This window comes from Balaenoptera borealis, assembly GCF_965194805.1.
Source record: "Balaenoptera borealis genome assembly, contig: HAP1_SCAFFOLD_1380, whole genome shotgun sequence".
In the NCBI taxonomy this organism is placed as follows: domain Eukaryota; kingdom Metazoa; phylum Chordata; class Mammalia; order Artiodactyla; family Balaenopteridae; genus Balaenoptera; species Balaenoptera borealis.
This window is the reverse complement of record NW_028122841.1, coordinates 97,210-111,881: the sequence shown is the minus strand read 5'-3', so window position 1 is coordinate 111,881 and position 14,672 is coordinate 97,210. Positions and strand designations below refer to the sequence as shown.

Below are 14,672 nucleotides of genomic sequence, written 5' to 3'. Positions count from 1 at the left end.
CAGCATGCCTTATGGGCCATTCTTTGGAGATACAGACTTCCCCCTCAGGGCAGCACGTCCTTCTTCTGGGGAACAACCAGGGGCTCTTAGATCCAGAGCAGGCACCTGGAACGAAACTGGCCGCAAGCCATTTTCCTTTTTTACGCTCAATACCGCAGCGTCAGGAGTGCATACCAAGAAAGAGACAAGCAGTTCTCCGCAAAGCAGAAAGCTGAATAAGCTTACAGCTTGGGGGCCACCACATTTCCCCCTTTTTTATTATTTTTTAAAGCTTGATAATGTAGTTTTAAGCCATGAACATCCTGACGCAAGACAGCAAAGCGCCCCATTACAAATCTAACAATACAAGGTAATAAACCGATCACCAATAAAAGTAGTACACCAATTGATATCAGGCCTGAGAGCCCTCCATGAATCCATTGTATCGGATTTAGCCCTTGTAGTTGATCTAATAATCCTTGAATCAAATTCTGGGGTCCATCTTCGTCCAGGTGGGCCTCTTGAATAGCTTGTATTTCGGCATTTAACTTTTGAATATCAAGGCTAATGTGTCCATCAGTCCATACACTTAATATATGCATTTTTACTTTTTCCCAATCCCATTGTGAATCATTATATAAATGTTGAGTTACACAAATCCAGGTATATTTGGCATGACAAATCAAACGCATTTTTAATTTTAAAGCCATAACTTGATCCCCTATTCCTATTAGAACATTTTTTAATTCATCTACTTCCGTTTTTAGTTGGGTATCAATATGACTTTGTAGGGCTAATGCTACACTAGTATTTTTAGATAACTGATTAACATAATGAGCCTGGTGAATAGTTTGTGAAAGAGCAATCCCAGCAGTGGCCGCAGTAGCAGTTAAAGCTGCTAAGGCTAGGATTGCACATATTAGAACACCTATAAATCTCTTTGGTCGTTTTAATGCTTCAGTCAATTCCAGCCAGGCTTGCATGCCAGTGTTATGATACCATGGTTCAGACAAATTAACAGGTAACATTATATAAGAAGGTTGCTTCATAATCATAACAGATGCAGATCCTTTAACGGGCAAAACACAACTACTAAAGATACAATTAACACAAGTAATATTATAACCTATAGGATTCATAGTGTTTTCTACAATTAAATCTCCAATCAATAAAGCATAAGGAGGAGCGACGCAAGTAATCACCGGTCTATAAGAAAAGGATAAGGCAAGTTTCCAGAATTCCCATTGCTTGTAAAAAACAAGGCTGTTATTATTAACGGGGACAGAAGAAACTAGTATGGTGCCATTATCATAATCTAAAGTACACCAGACAGAGGCTTTAGTCCATGTATCATTACAAACAGGAAAATCAAACTGCGGGAATTCAGAAGCCATAAAAGCAGGAAATTGTAGTCCTGTGACAGTCTTTACGACCGTAATTTGATGTCCAGCTAATAACGTCCCTTGATTACCTATGGTAGTTTCAATACACAAATAATGTCCAGTATCTTCAATTCTCAAGCGATATATGCATAGAGAATGATCCAACGAAGTATTAGAAGCAAGCTTAGTTACTCTAGCATTCATGTGAATGGGAACGTTATCCTTATACCAAAATACAAAGGTGGATAAATCTTCTCGTCTAGGAACAGTCTGTTTGCAAGGAAGACAAATATTAGATCCCACAGCTTTATAATTTTTACGTAAATGAGTAAAAAATTGAGAATTTACAGTGGTTTGGTAAGAAATAGCATGTTCTAAAGCAACAGCCTTAACACAACCAGAATTGGTACTCATAGGACTTAAACAAACAGGGGGAGTATTAAGCCAATTAGAGTAATTAACAGAAGTATTAGTAATAGGCAAATTTCCTAGCACTCTTCCAAAAGTAGAATCATTATAGAAAATTGGAAGGTCAGCTTCAGACCATGTAACAGGTTGTAATAAAGGAGGATCGGGTACATAAGCCCAATAAGATTTAGCCTCTATAGGTGGGGCTGCCAATACAGCTATCATGGCTAAAAAAAAGGTAAGAGGAGAGCGAGGATGAGCACTCTCCTCCATAATCCTACGTGCTTGAAATACTAAACATTGCAATTGATACCAAGTAATTTGATTTCGATCTCCCCTCGCCTCCCTGACAAGTTGTCTCCTACTCCATCGCCGCATTCTTCTCGTCCGCCGGGGGAACCGGTTGGGGTGTGCTGTGGTCGATTGCGAGAGCCTCAGGCGACGCATTCTTCGAGTCAGGGTGTTTATTGGTGATGGCATGATAATGTCGAACCAAGCGCTCCGGGAGCCACCGCGGAGAGTCTGCCTCCCTAGGGAAAACACAAACATGGCCTCGGCCCCATACTAAAACAGGGTCTGGTCCATGCCAAAGGTTAGTCATGGGATCTTTCCATTTAACAAGCGCTTTTTCAGGAGGGGTTCCAGAAAGACCTGTAAACAATCGTTCATAAGGCGTGTGACTAAATGCATCTAAAGTTAAAAAATTTAAAATAAATAAAGCATGATTAAGCATAATCTGAGGAGATCTATCATATTCCCCCTTTTTTATTTTTTGTAATGTAATTTTTAATTGTCGGTTGGCACGTTCTACAATACCTTGACCCTGAGGATTGTAGGGAATGCCTGTTTTATGTGAAATATGGAAAGTTGCACAAAAATTGGCAAAAGCTTTACTCGTATATCCTGGAGCATTATCTGTTTTTAAAGCTTTAGGAATTCCCATAGATGCAAAACAATGAAATAAATGAGTAATTACATATTTAGTAGATTCCCCAGCCAAAGGCGTAGCACATATAAAATTAGAGTAAGTATCAACAGTTACATGAACAAATTGTAATTTACCAAAAGAGGGAATATGAGTAACATCCATTTGCCAAAGATGATGAGGGAGTAAACCCCGAGGATTGACTCCAAATTGTGGAACAGGAAGGTGGGGTAAACATTTAGAGCAGGACTTAACAATGTATCGGGCTGTTTCTCTAGAAATAGAGAATTGTTTTTGAAGCATAGCAGCAGATTGATGATGTAAATTATGTGATTGAGTAGCAAGATCCTGAGGTTGAGATAAACTTAAGCCTATAATCTTTGTATTTTCGTCAGCCAATTGATTTCCCAAAGACAATGGGCCAGGGAGACCTGAATGGGCTCGAATATGTAATATGGCTACAGGAAACTCATGCTGACGAATAATCTTTTGTAGTTGAAAGAAAGTCTGAAACAATTGAGAATCAACAGTATTGCCAATTATAGCAGTTTCTATGTTACGCAAAATAGTAACCAAATAATGGCTATCTGTATAGAGATTAAAAGAACAATGTGAAAAGATTTGAAAAGCCAAGGAAATCGCATGTAATTCAACTCGTTGGGCAGAGGTATGATCTGTTTGTTCTTTATGAAGTAAGTCATCAGAAATAACCACAGCGATGCCATTGGCAGAACCATCAGTAAAAACATTTGGGGCATTGAGAATAGGAGTTGAACAGATAGTTTTTGGAAAAATAAATAGATGTTGAGTAGCAAAATGAAGGAGCTTATTAGAAGGATAATGATTATCAATAATTCCTGAATATCCAGCAAAAGCAAGAGCCCAAAAATCAGAGACAAATAATAGCCAAGAATATTGATAAGTAGTATAAGGTATAATAATAGAATTTGGTTCATATCCTACCAACTGAATATTTCTTCTACGACCCAATTGAACAAGTGTTGCTATTAACTCATAATAAGGTGTAACGACTTTATTAGGCGTATTTTTCATATGAATCCATTCAAGAATTCCTGTTTCTTGCCATAATAAGGCGGTAGGGGTATGTGACGTAGCACAGATTATTAATAGTATAGGTAAAGAAGGCTCAATTCTAGTTAGCTGAGCAGATTGTATTGCTTTGTTTACAAGCTTGAGTGCTTGTTGAGCTTCAGAAGTTAAAATACGAGGGGAAGAAGGATCAGGACTTCCCTTTAGGATATTAAAAAGAGGCTGTAACTGACCCGTAGTTAATTTTAAAGAAGGTCGCAGCCAATTAATATCTCCTAATAACTTTTGAAAATCATTTAAAGTTTTAAGAACGTCAGTCCGTATCTCTATCTTCTGAGGTGTAATATTATAATTTGTGATATACTTACCAAGATATGAGAAAGGTGGGTTCATCTGTACTTTGTCAGCAGCAATGACTAGTCCTGATCGTGACAAATGACTTTGAAGGGAATTATAAGCCTTAAGTAAAATATGTTTATCAGAATAAGCAAGTAATAAGTCATCCATATAATGAATAAAATATATCTGAGGAAACTGTTTACGAACAGGGGCAATAACTTGAGCTACAAACTGTTGACATAAAGTAGGACTATTAGCCATACCCTGAGGCAGCATTTTCCATTGATAACGTTGCATAGGTTCTATAAAATTTAAAGAGGGTAAGCTAAAAGCAAATCGCAACTTATCAGCCGGAAATAGAGGAATAGTAAAAAAGCAATCCTTAAGATCAATAATAATAATCATATAATTTTTAGGTATGGCTGCAGGAGAAGGCAAACCTGGTTGCAGAGCTCCCATAATTACCATAGTTTGGTTAACAGCACGTAAATCTTGCAATAAACGATATTTTCCCGATTTTTTCTTTATAACAAATATAGGAGTATTCCAAGGGCTATTAGACTTTTCTAGTCTGCCCAAAGCAAGCTGTTCATTAATTATATTATGAGCCGCCATTAATTTCTCCTTAGAAAGGGGCCATTGGTCCACCCAGACAGGATTATCAGAAATCCAAGTTATAGGGTCAGCATGTGGTGGAGGAGAATCCAAGGCCCCTAGAAAAAACCCAAGCCTGTTTTATCCCGTTTATTATCAGTCTGTAAGGGTAATTTATTTCCCTGTTGATTTTTTCCCAAACCATTCCTAGGATCATAACCTTGATTTAACAATATATTAGTTACAGTAGGGTTGGGACTAAGCAATAGGATTCCCATTTGTTGTAATATATCTCTTCCCCAAAGGTTAACTGGCAGTCCGGGCAATACGTAGGGTTTGAATATTCCTTGATTACCTTCAGCATCCTGCCAATGTAGGTATTGCGAACTTTGTTGTGGAGAATTAGATTGGCCAATACCTTGCAACTGTGTAATGGTTTGGTGCACGGGCCAATTTTTTGGCCAATGTATAAACGAAATAACAGAAACATCAGCACCAGTATCTAATAACCCAGAAAAAGGCCTTCCATTTATTTTTAATACCAATTGTGGTCTTTCCCTACCAATTTGTTGAATCCAGTAAACTGCATCAGAGGAACCGAAAGCCCCAGTTCCTCTTTTGTTATGTTGTAAAATTTTTCCTTCTGGTATGAATGGAATTAATAGAAGCTGAGCTATTCGCATACCGGGTGTGATAAGAAAAGATCCTTTTGATGTTTGAACCATAACCTTTAATTCCCCTTCATAATCAGCATCAATCACCCCAGGAATAATAGTTAAGCCTTTCATAGACATACTACTTCTTCCAAGGATTATACCAACTGTTCCCTGGGGTAAAGGCCCAAAAGTTCCCGTAGGAAGGGCTTGGGGTCCCATATCCGAGGTTAATAAGAATTGGGTGGAGGCACAGAGGTCCAGTCCTGCACTATTTGGCGTGGCCCTTTGAAGGGAGGAGATTCCATTCCCTGAGGAACAAAGGTCTGAGCTGGAGGCGGTGGAGCAGGTTGTGAGGGGATTATTGACATTGCTCCAATTGTTTGATGGGGCCGGAGCAGGCCCCTCCGGAAGTTTCCCGACAAGGGAGTTCCATCTTTATGAGTCACTGATCGACATTCTTTAGCCCAATGCCGTCCTCTTTTGCATCGGGGACAAATTGTGGGAGGAGGAGATTTACCTTGAGGCACAGAACTTACGATAGGCATATTAGGAGTATCAACAGTACAATTTTTTGCAAAATGACCTGGCTTCCCACATTTAAAACAGTTTTTACTTTTAGCATTTGGGCCAAATCCTGCCTTAGTTAGGGCTGCAGCTATAGTTGCTCCCTGTAAGTAAGATGATCCAATATCAGAACAAACTCGAATATAATCCTCTAAATTTCCTTTCCTTTTCCATGGATGTATAGCTGCTTGACAAATATTATTAGCATTTTCGAAAGCCAATTGTTTGACGATAATTGCTCCAGAAGGACCATCAGAAATAATTCTATTAACAGCCTGTAATAATCTATCCACAAAATCAGCATAAGGTTCATCTGCCCCTTGCCTTATTTTAGCAAGGTCTTCAGTCCTAGTGGAGGCAGGTAAATGTTTCCATGCATGTAGAGCTATATGACTGATCTGAGCATAAGCCACAAAAGGGAAAGCTAATTGATCCTGTAATAACTGATGTTGTCCTTCCCCAATCAACATCTCATAATTTACTAGCACATTATGTGCAGTATTTCTTTCAGCTTGTTCAGCAGCCTTTTCATAATATTCTGATTTCCAAAGTAAATAGTCGCCACCAGTGAGACAAGCACGAGCAATAGATTTCCAGTCTGCTGGAGGCAATGCTTCTGTTGCAATAGTATCCAACATAGTAATAGTGAAAGGGGCTGTAGGCCCATATTGTGCACAGGCTGCTTTTAAATCTTTCAAAACCTTAAAGGAGAGAGGCTGATATTCCCGATTATTTTGTTGTGGATTTTGAGGATTGGGTCGTTCCACCACCGGGCAGCAGAATAAAGGATCCTCCCCTCTATTAAGAGCTCCCCGTACTGCTTGTTGTAAAGGACTAAGCTTAGGAGGGATAGGGACAGAGACATGTAATTGCTGTAACCGCGGAAGAATATTTTCATCAGGATATTTTTCAGCCTCATATTTGGCTTCTTCACCCGCTAAATCAAAAGAAAAGTCATCATCATCAAGTGAATTAACACTTTTTATCCTCGGTGGCAACGGAGGAGCAGTAGCTACTGCAGCAACATGTTCTACAGATTTAGCTGTTAATTTTGGAACTGAATCATAAATTGGATTAAAACAATCTCTTATTAAATTCCACAAGCTAAAAATGGAAACTGAAACAGAAGATGGTCCATGAGCTTCATGATATTTAGATAATTCATCTCCTACACGAGTCCAAATTGCTAAGTCCACTGATCCTCCTTCAGGGAACCAAGGACAAGCATCATATACTAATTGCAAAAATTCCAGAAGTTGTGAGGTAGTTACCTTAGTTCCACGGGCTTTTAACATTGAAAGCAAAACCTGAGCAAATAAATCACGCTCCTTAGAGCCCTTTTGTCCCATATTATTTTACTTCTGACTCTTTCTCGAGTTACCATCCTAAAAACGAAATTATTTCTTGTGGCCACACTATCTCACTCGAGAGTTCTACTTACCTGAAATCTTCCGAAATGCCTCACGCACTCAGGTCCCTGTGCGGGCGCCACTTGCCGCAGACCGGCTGCAGAAAGCTAGAAGTTCCTGGCGGTGAGGGGTAAGGAACTGAAAAGCACCAGTATGGGGTCAGAAGGGCCAAGACAACTGATGGTTGCAAGGCTAGTTTATTCAAAGAGCATGAATGTATATATAGGTTTAGTATGGAACGAACACCAGACAACAAATCAGCAAACCTTGTATTTCCACATAATTCTGTCGCCACTATCTATGCGCCATTATCTATGCGCCATTATCTATGCATCACTATCTATGCATCACTATCTATGCGTCAGCATGCCTTATGGGCCATTCTTTGGAGATACAGACTTCCCCCTCAGGGCAGCACGTCCTTCTTCTGGGGAACAACCAGGGGCTCTTAGATCCAGAGCAGGCACCTGGAACGAAACTGGCCGCAAGCCATTTTCCTTTTTTACGCTCAATACCGCAGCGTCAGGAGTGCATACCAAGAAAGAGACAAGCAGTTCTCCGCAAAGCAGAAAGCTGAATAAGCTTACAGCTTGGGGGCCACCACACAGCCATAGTGTGTTTTCTGCATGTGTGACTCTGTTCTGTTTTGTAATTCAGTTCAAGTGTAACGGTTTTTACATTCCCTCTATAAGTGATACCTTATGAGAAGTGTCCTTTTCTGTGTGACTTATTTCACTTAGATTCGTCGTACCTAAATCCACTCACCATGCTGCTACTAGCCTTATGACATTGATTTCACGGCTGAGTGATATTCCATTGTACATAAGGACCACAACTTCTTTATCCATTTTTCTCTTTCCTGTGATATTGAAGGTGGAATGAAGTGGAGGTCCTTGTCAACAGAGCAGCCCTAAACTTTGGGGTGCTTGTGTCTTGCTGATTTTTAATTTTCCCAATTTATAACCCCATGAGTGGAAGTGCCCTATGCTCTCTAAGCTTTGTTTTTTAGATGTTTCAGGACTCACCGTACGCTTCTCCAGAGTGGCTGTTGGCAATTTACATCCCGCCCATCAGTGTAGCAAGGCTCCCATTTCTCCATGGCCTGTCCTGCATTTCTGGTTTTGACACTTTTTTCAGCATGGCCTTTTTAACCGATGGGAAGCGAGACATCTTTGTAGCGCTGATTTGCCTTTCCAGGTTGCTTGGTTGGCCAAAAAGGGCGTATGCGTTTTTTCCTGAATATATTCAGAAAAAACGCATACGCCCTTTTTGGCCAAGGGCATCATTGTCAACGTTTTGCCGCTTTTCATGTGCTTTAAAGGCGATTCGAATCTACCTCCTGAAATCTGTTTCGTGCAATTCTGCCTTGATTTCAAATCCTCTTCTTTGCCTTCCCTCAATATATTTGTGGACGAGAGTTATCATTTATAACTCTGCAGGTTTGTGAATTGCAGTGCCCTGAACCTCCATTTTACAACTCGCGTTTTTGGGAGATGGCCGCAAAAGCGCAGGATGGCTTCAGGCCCTGTTCTTGTTCCGGGGGGCAGGCTGAGCCTGTGGTTAATTCTTCTTCCTGATGGGAAAATAGAGTGACCTGTGCCTGTCCCAACACCAAGAGCTAGTCTCTCATTGGTTCCACGTCTTCCCGTTCATCCTCAGGACAAATTGCAACCTGTACGGAACAGGAGGTTAAAGGTGATGATGCTCCAAGGAGGGAGATTGCTAGTAAAGTGGCTGGAATGGCGAACCCGAGCACAAGGAGATGAGAAATGAGGTGCGTTTTAGAAACCTTTCCCCATCACACGGTGTACCATCTTCTGGGTTTCTCATGCATGTTTTCGATGTAGGAAGATGCCCTTGAACCTGGAGATTTGGGACCCATGCGATGGGTACCACGCAGTATTACTTTAAAGGGGCTGCGTTTGCTCACCCAACCTCACCAAACCTCTCAGCCGCAACAGTGTCCACCCTTATGTCTCATCCAGCTGTGGGTCTAGATATGGTCAATCCAGGTTGCATCACAGCCCCTGAACGCATTGTGTAAGAATTTCGCTCTCTTTCACTGTTTTGTTTCATGGGTTTTTCAAAGTAATTTATTTTTATAATGGGGTTTAGCTGCTTTTCACTGCTGTGTTTATGCCGCTTTACACCCACTTGACACACTAACAGAGAGATATCAATACATAGGTTTTAAGATTATTACTAGTCAGATATATTCTTGTGCGGTGAATAGGGCGTGTTGAGTCCAGTTCTCTGAGCAAGGAGTAGGTCTTGTCTATTACATATTGGGTTTATGGAACGGTATCTGAGCTAATTTGAAACCCTTGTTTTATGTATCACCCCACCTCACCTTTCCCGTTAAGCAGCCATAGTGTGTTTTCTGCATGTGTGACTCTGTTCTGTTTTGTAATTCAGTTCAAGTGTAACGGTTTTTACATTCCCTCTATCAGTGATACCTTATGAGAAGTGTCCTTTTCTGTGTGACTTATTTCACTTAGATTCGTCGTACCTAAATCCACTCATCATGCTGCTACTAGCCTTATGACATTGATTTCATGGCTGAGTGATATTCCATTGTACATAAGGACCACAACTTCTTTATCCATTTTTCTTTTTCCTGGGATATTGAAGGTGGAATGAAGTGGAGGTCCTTGTCAACAGAGCAGTCCTAAACTTTGGGGTGCTTGTGTCTTGCTGATTTTTAATTTTCCCAATTTATACCCCCATGAGTGGAAGTGCCCTATGCTCTCTAAGCTGTGTTTTTTAGATGTTTCAGGACACACCGTACTCTTCTCCAGAGTGGCTGTTGGCAATTTACATCCCGCCCATCAGTGTACCAAGGCTCCCATTTCTCCATGGCCTGTCCTGCATTTCTGGTTTTGACACTTTTTTCAGCATGGCCCTTTTAACCGATGGGAAGCAAGACTTCTTTGTAGCGCTGATTTGCCTTTCCAGGTTGCTTGGTTGGCCAAAAAGGGCGTATGCGTTTTTTCCTGAATATATTCAGGAAAAAACGCATACGCCCTTTTTGGCCAAGGGCATCATTGTCAACGTTTTGCCGCTTTTCATGTGCTTTAAAGGCGATTCGAATCTACCTCCTGAAATCTGTTTCCTGCAATTCTGCCTTGATTTCAAATCCTCTTCTTTGCCTTCCCTCAATATATTTGTGGACGAGAGTTATCATTTATAACTCTGTAGGTTTGTGAATTGCAGTGCCCTGAACCTCCATTTTACAACTCGCGTTTTTGGGAGATGGCCGCAAAAGCGCAGGATGGCTTCAGGCCCTGTTCTTGTTCCGGGGGGCAGGCTGAGCCTGTGGTTAATTCTTCTTCCTGATGGGAAAATAGAGTGACCTGTGCCTGTCCCAACACCAAGAGCTAGTCTCTCATTGGTTCCACGTCTTCCCGTTCATCCTCAGGACAAATTGCAACCTGTACGGAACAGGAGGTTAAAGGTGATGATGCTCCAAGGAGGGAGATTGCTAGTAAAGTGGCTGGAATGGCGAACCCGAGCACAAGGAGATGAGAAATTAGGTGCGTTTTAGAAACCTTTCCCGATCATACGGTGTACCATCTGCTGGGTTTCTCATGCATGTTTTCGATGTAGGAAGATGCCCTTGAACCTGGAGATTTGGGACCCATGCGATGGGTACCACGCAGTATTACTTTAAAGGGTCTGCGTTTGCTCACCCAACCTCACCAAACCTCTCAGCCGCAACAGTGTCCACCCTTAGGTCTCATCCAGCTGTGGGTCTAGATATGGTCAATCCAGGTTGCATCACAGCCCCTGAACGCATTGTGTAAGAATTTCTCTCTCTTTCACTGTCTTTGTTTCATGGGTTTTTCAAAGTAATTTATTTTTATAATGGGGTTTAGCTGCTTTTCACTGCTGTGTTTATGCCGCTTTTTACCCACTTGACACACTAACAGAGAGATATCAATACATAGGTTTTAAGATTATTACTAGTCAGATATATTCTTGTGTGGTGAATAGGGCGTGTTGAGTCCAGTTCTCTGAGCAAGGAGTAGGTCTTGTCTATTACATATTGGGTTTATGGAACGGTATCTGAGCTAATTTGAAACCCTTGTTTTATGTATCACCCCACCTCACCTTTCCCGTTAAGCAGCCATAGTGTGTTTTCTGCATGTGTGACTCTGTTCTGTTTTGTAATTCAGTTCAAGTGTAACGGTTTTTACATTCCCTCTATAAGTGATACCTTATGAGAAGTGTCCTTTTCTGTGTGACTTATTTCACTTAGATTCGTCGTACCTAAATCCACTCACCATGCTGCTACTAGCCTTATGACATTGATTTCACGGCTGAGTGATATTCCATTGTACATAAGGACCACAACTTCTTTATCCATTTTTCTCTTTCCTGTGATATTGAAGGTGGAATGAAGTGGAGGTCCTTGTCAACAGAGCAGCCCTAAACTTTGGGGTGCTTGTGTCTTGCTGATTTTTAATTTTCCCAATTTATAACCCCATGAGTGGAAGTGCCCTATGCTCTCTAAGCTTTGTTTTTTAGATGTTTCAGGACTCACCGTACGCTTCTCCAGAGTGGCTGTTGGCAATTTACATCCCGCCCATCAGTGTAGCAAGGCTCCCATTTCTCCATGGCCTGTCCTGCATTTCTGGTTTTGACACTTTTTTCAGCATGGCCTTTTTAACCGATGGGAAGCGAGACATCTTTGTAGCGCTGATTTGCCTTTCCAGGTTGCTTGGTTGGCCAAAAAGGGCGTATGCGTTTTTTCCTGAATATATTCAGGAAAAAACGCATACGCCCTTTTTGGCCAAGGGCATCATTGTCAACGTTTTGCCGCTTTTCATGTGCTTTAAAGGCGATTCGAATCTACCTCCTGAAATCTGTTTCCTGCAATTCTGCCTTGATTTCAAATCCTCTTCTTTGCCTTCCCTCAATATATTTGTGGACGAGAGTTATCATTTATAACTCTGCAGGTTTGTGAATTGCAGTGCCCTGAACCTCCATTTTACAACTCGCGTTTTTGGGAGATGGCCGCAAAAGCGCAGGATGGCTTCAGGCCCTGTTCTTGTTCCGGGGGGCAGGCTGAGCCTGTGGTTAATTCTTCTTCCTGATGGGAAAATAGAGTGACCTGTGCCTGTCCCAACACCAAGAGCTAGTCTCTCATTGGTTCCACGTCTTCCCGTTCATCCTCAGGACAAATTGCAACCTGTACGGAACAGGAGGTTAAAGGTGATGATGCTCCAAGGAGGGAGATTGCTAGTAAAGTGGCTGGAATGGCGAACCCGAGCACAAGGAGATGAGAAATGAGGTGCGTTTTAGAAACCTTTCCCCATCACACGGTGTACCATCTTCTGGGTTTCTCATGCATGTTTTCGATGTAGGAAGATGCCCTTGAACCTGGAGATTTGGGACCCATGCGATGGGTACCACGCAGTATTACTTTAAAGGGGCTGCGTTTGCTCACCCAACCTCACCAAACCTCTCAGCCGCAACAGTGTCCACCCTTATGTCTCATCCAGCTGTGGGTCTAGATATGGTCAATCCAGGTTGCATCACAGCCCCTGAACGCATTGTGTAAGAATTTCGCTCTCTTTCACTGTCTTTGTTTCATGGGTTTTTCAAAGTAATTTATTTTTATAATGGGGTTTAGCTGCTTTTCACTGCTGTGTTTATGCCGCTTTTTACCCACTTGACACACTAACAGAGAGATATCAATACATAGGTTTTAAGATTATTACTAGTCAGATATATTCTTGTGCGGTGAATAGGGCGTGTTGAGTCCAGTTCTCTGAGCAAGGAGTAGGTCTTGTCTATTACATATTGGGTTTGTGGAACGGTATCTGAGCTAATTTGAAACCCTTGTTTTATGTATCACCCCACCTCACCTTTCCCGTTAAGCAGCCATAGTGTGTTTTCTGCATGTGTGACTCTGTTCTGTTTTGTAATTCAGTTCAAGTGTAACGGTTTTTACATTCCCTCTATCAGTGATACCTTATGAGAAGTGTCCTTTTCTGTGTGACTTATTTCACTTAGAGTCGTCGTACCTAAATCCACTCATCATGCTGCTACTAGCCTTATGACATTGATTTCACGGCTGAGTGATATTCCATTGTACATAAGGACCACAACTTCTTTATCCATTTTTCTCTTTCCTGGGATATTGAAGGTGGAATGAAGTGGAGGTCCTTGTCAACAGAGCAGCCCTAAACTTTGGGGTGCTTGTGTCTTGCTGATTTTTAATTTTCCCAACTTATACCCCCATGAGTGGAAGTGCCCTATGCTCTCTAAACTTTGCTTTTCAGACGTTTCAGGACTCACCGTACACTTCTCCAGAGTGGCTGTTGACAATTTACATCCCGCCCATCAGTGTAGCAAGGCTCCCATTTCTCCATGGCCTGTCCTGCATTTCTGGTTTTGACACTTTTTTCAGCATGGCCCTTTTGACCGATGGGAAGCGAGACATCTTTGTAGCGCTGATTTGCCTTTCCAGGTTGCTTGGTTGGCCAAAAAGGGAGTATGCGTTTTTTCCTGAATATATTCAGGAAAAAACGCATACGCCCTTTTTGGCCAAGGGCATCATTGTCAATGTTTTGCCGCTTTTCATGTGCTTTAAAGGCGATTCGAATCTACCTCCTGAAATCTGTTTCCTGCAATTCTGCCTTGATTTCAAATCCTCTTCTTTGCCTTCCCTCAATATATTTGTGGACGAGAGTTATCATTTATAACTCTGCAGGTTTGTGAATTGCAGTGCCCTGAACCTCCATTTTACAACTCGCGTTTTTGGGAGATGGCCGCAAAAGCGCAGGATGGCTTCAGGCCCTGTTCTTGTTCCGGGGGGCAGGCTGAGCCTGTGGTTAATTCTTCTTCCTGATGGGAAAATAGAGTGACCTGTGCCTGTCCCAACACCAAGAGCTAGTCTCTCATTGGTTCCACGTCTTCCCGTTCATCCTCAGGACAAATTGCAACCTGTACGGAACAGGAGGTTAAAGGTGATGATGCTCCAAGGAGGGAGATTGCTAGTAAAGTGGCTGGAATGGCGAACCCGAGCACAAGGAGATGAGAAATGAGGTGCGTTTTAGAAACCTTTCCCCATCACACGGTGTACCATCTTCTGGGTTTCTCATGCATGTTTTCGATGTAGGAAGATGCCCTTGAACCTGGAGATTTGGGACCCATGCGATGGGTACCACGCAGTATTACTTTAAAGGGTGTGCGTTTGCTCACCCAACCTCACCAAACCTCTCAGCCACAACAGTGTCCACCCTTAGGTCTCATCCAGCTGTGGGTCTAGATATGGTCAATCCAGGTTGCATCACAGCCCCTGAACGCATTGTGTAAGAATTTCTCTCTCTTTCACTGTCTTTGTTTCATGGGTTTTTCA

At 41.9% G+C, this 14,672-nt stretch overlaps 1 long non-coding RNA gene across 1 annotated transcript; it reads right to left on the bottom strand.

The window, feature by feature from the left end:
* Nucleotides 1–914: 914 nt before the first annotated feature.
* LOC309622010 lies at nt 915–4,551 on the bottom strand. The gene is made up of 2 exons (XR_014240420.1): nt 2,083–4,551; nt 915–1,631 (listed from the first exon to the last, which is right to left on the bottom strand). It is a non-coding gene; the product is annotated as an uncharacterized lncRNA (long non-coding RNA).
* Between the last annotated feature and the right edge of the window lie 10,121 nt (nt 4,552–14,672).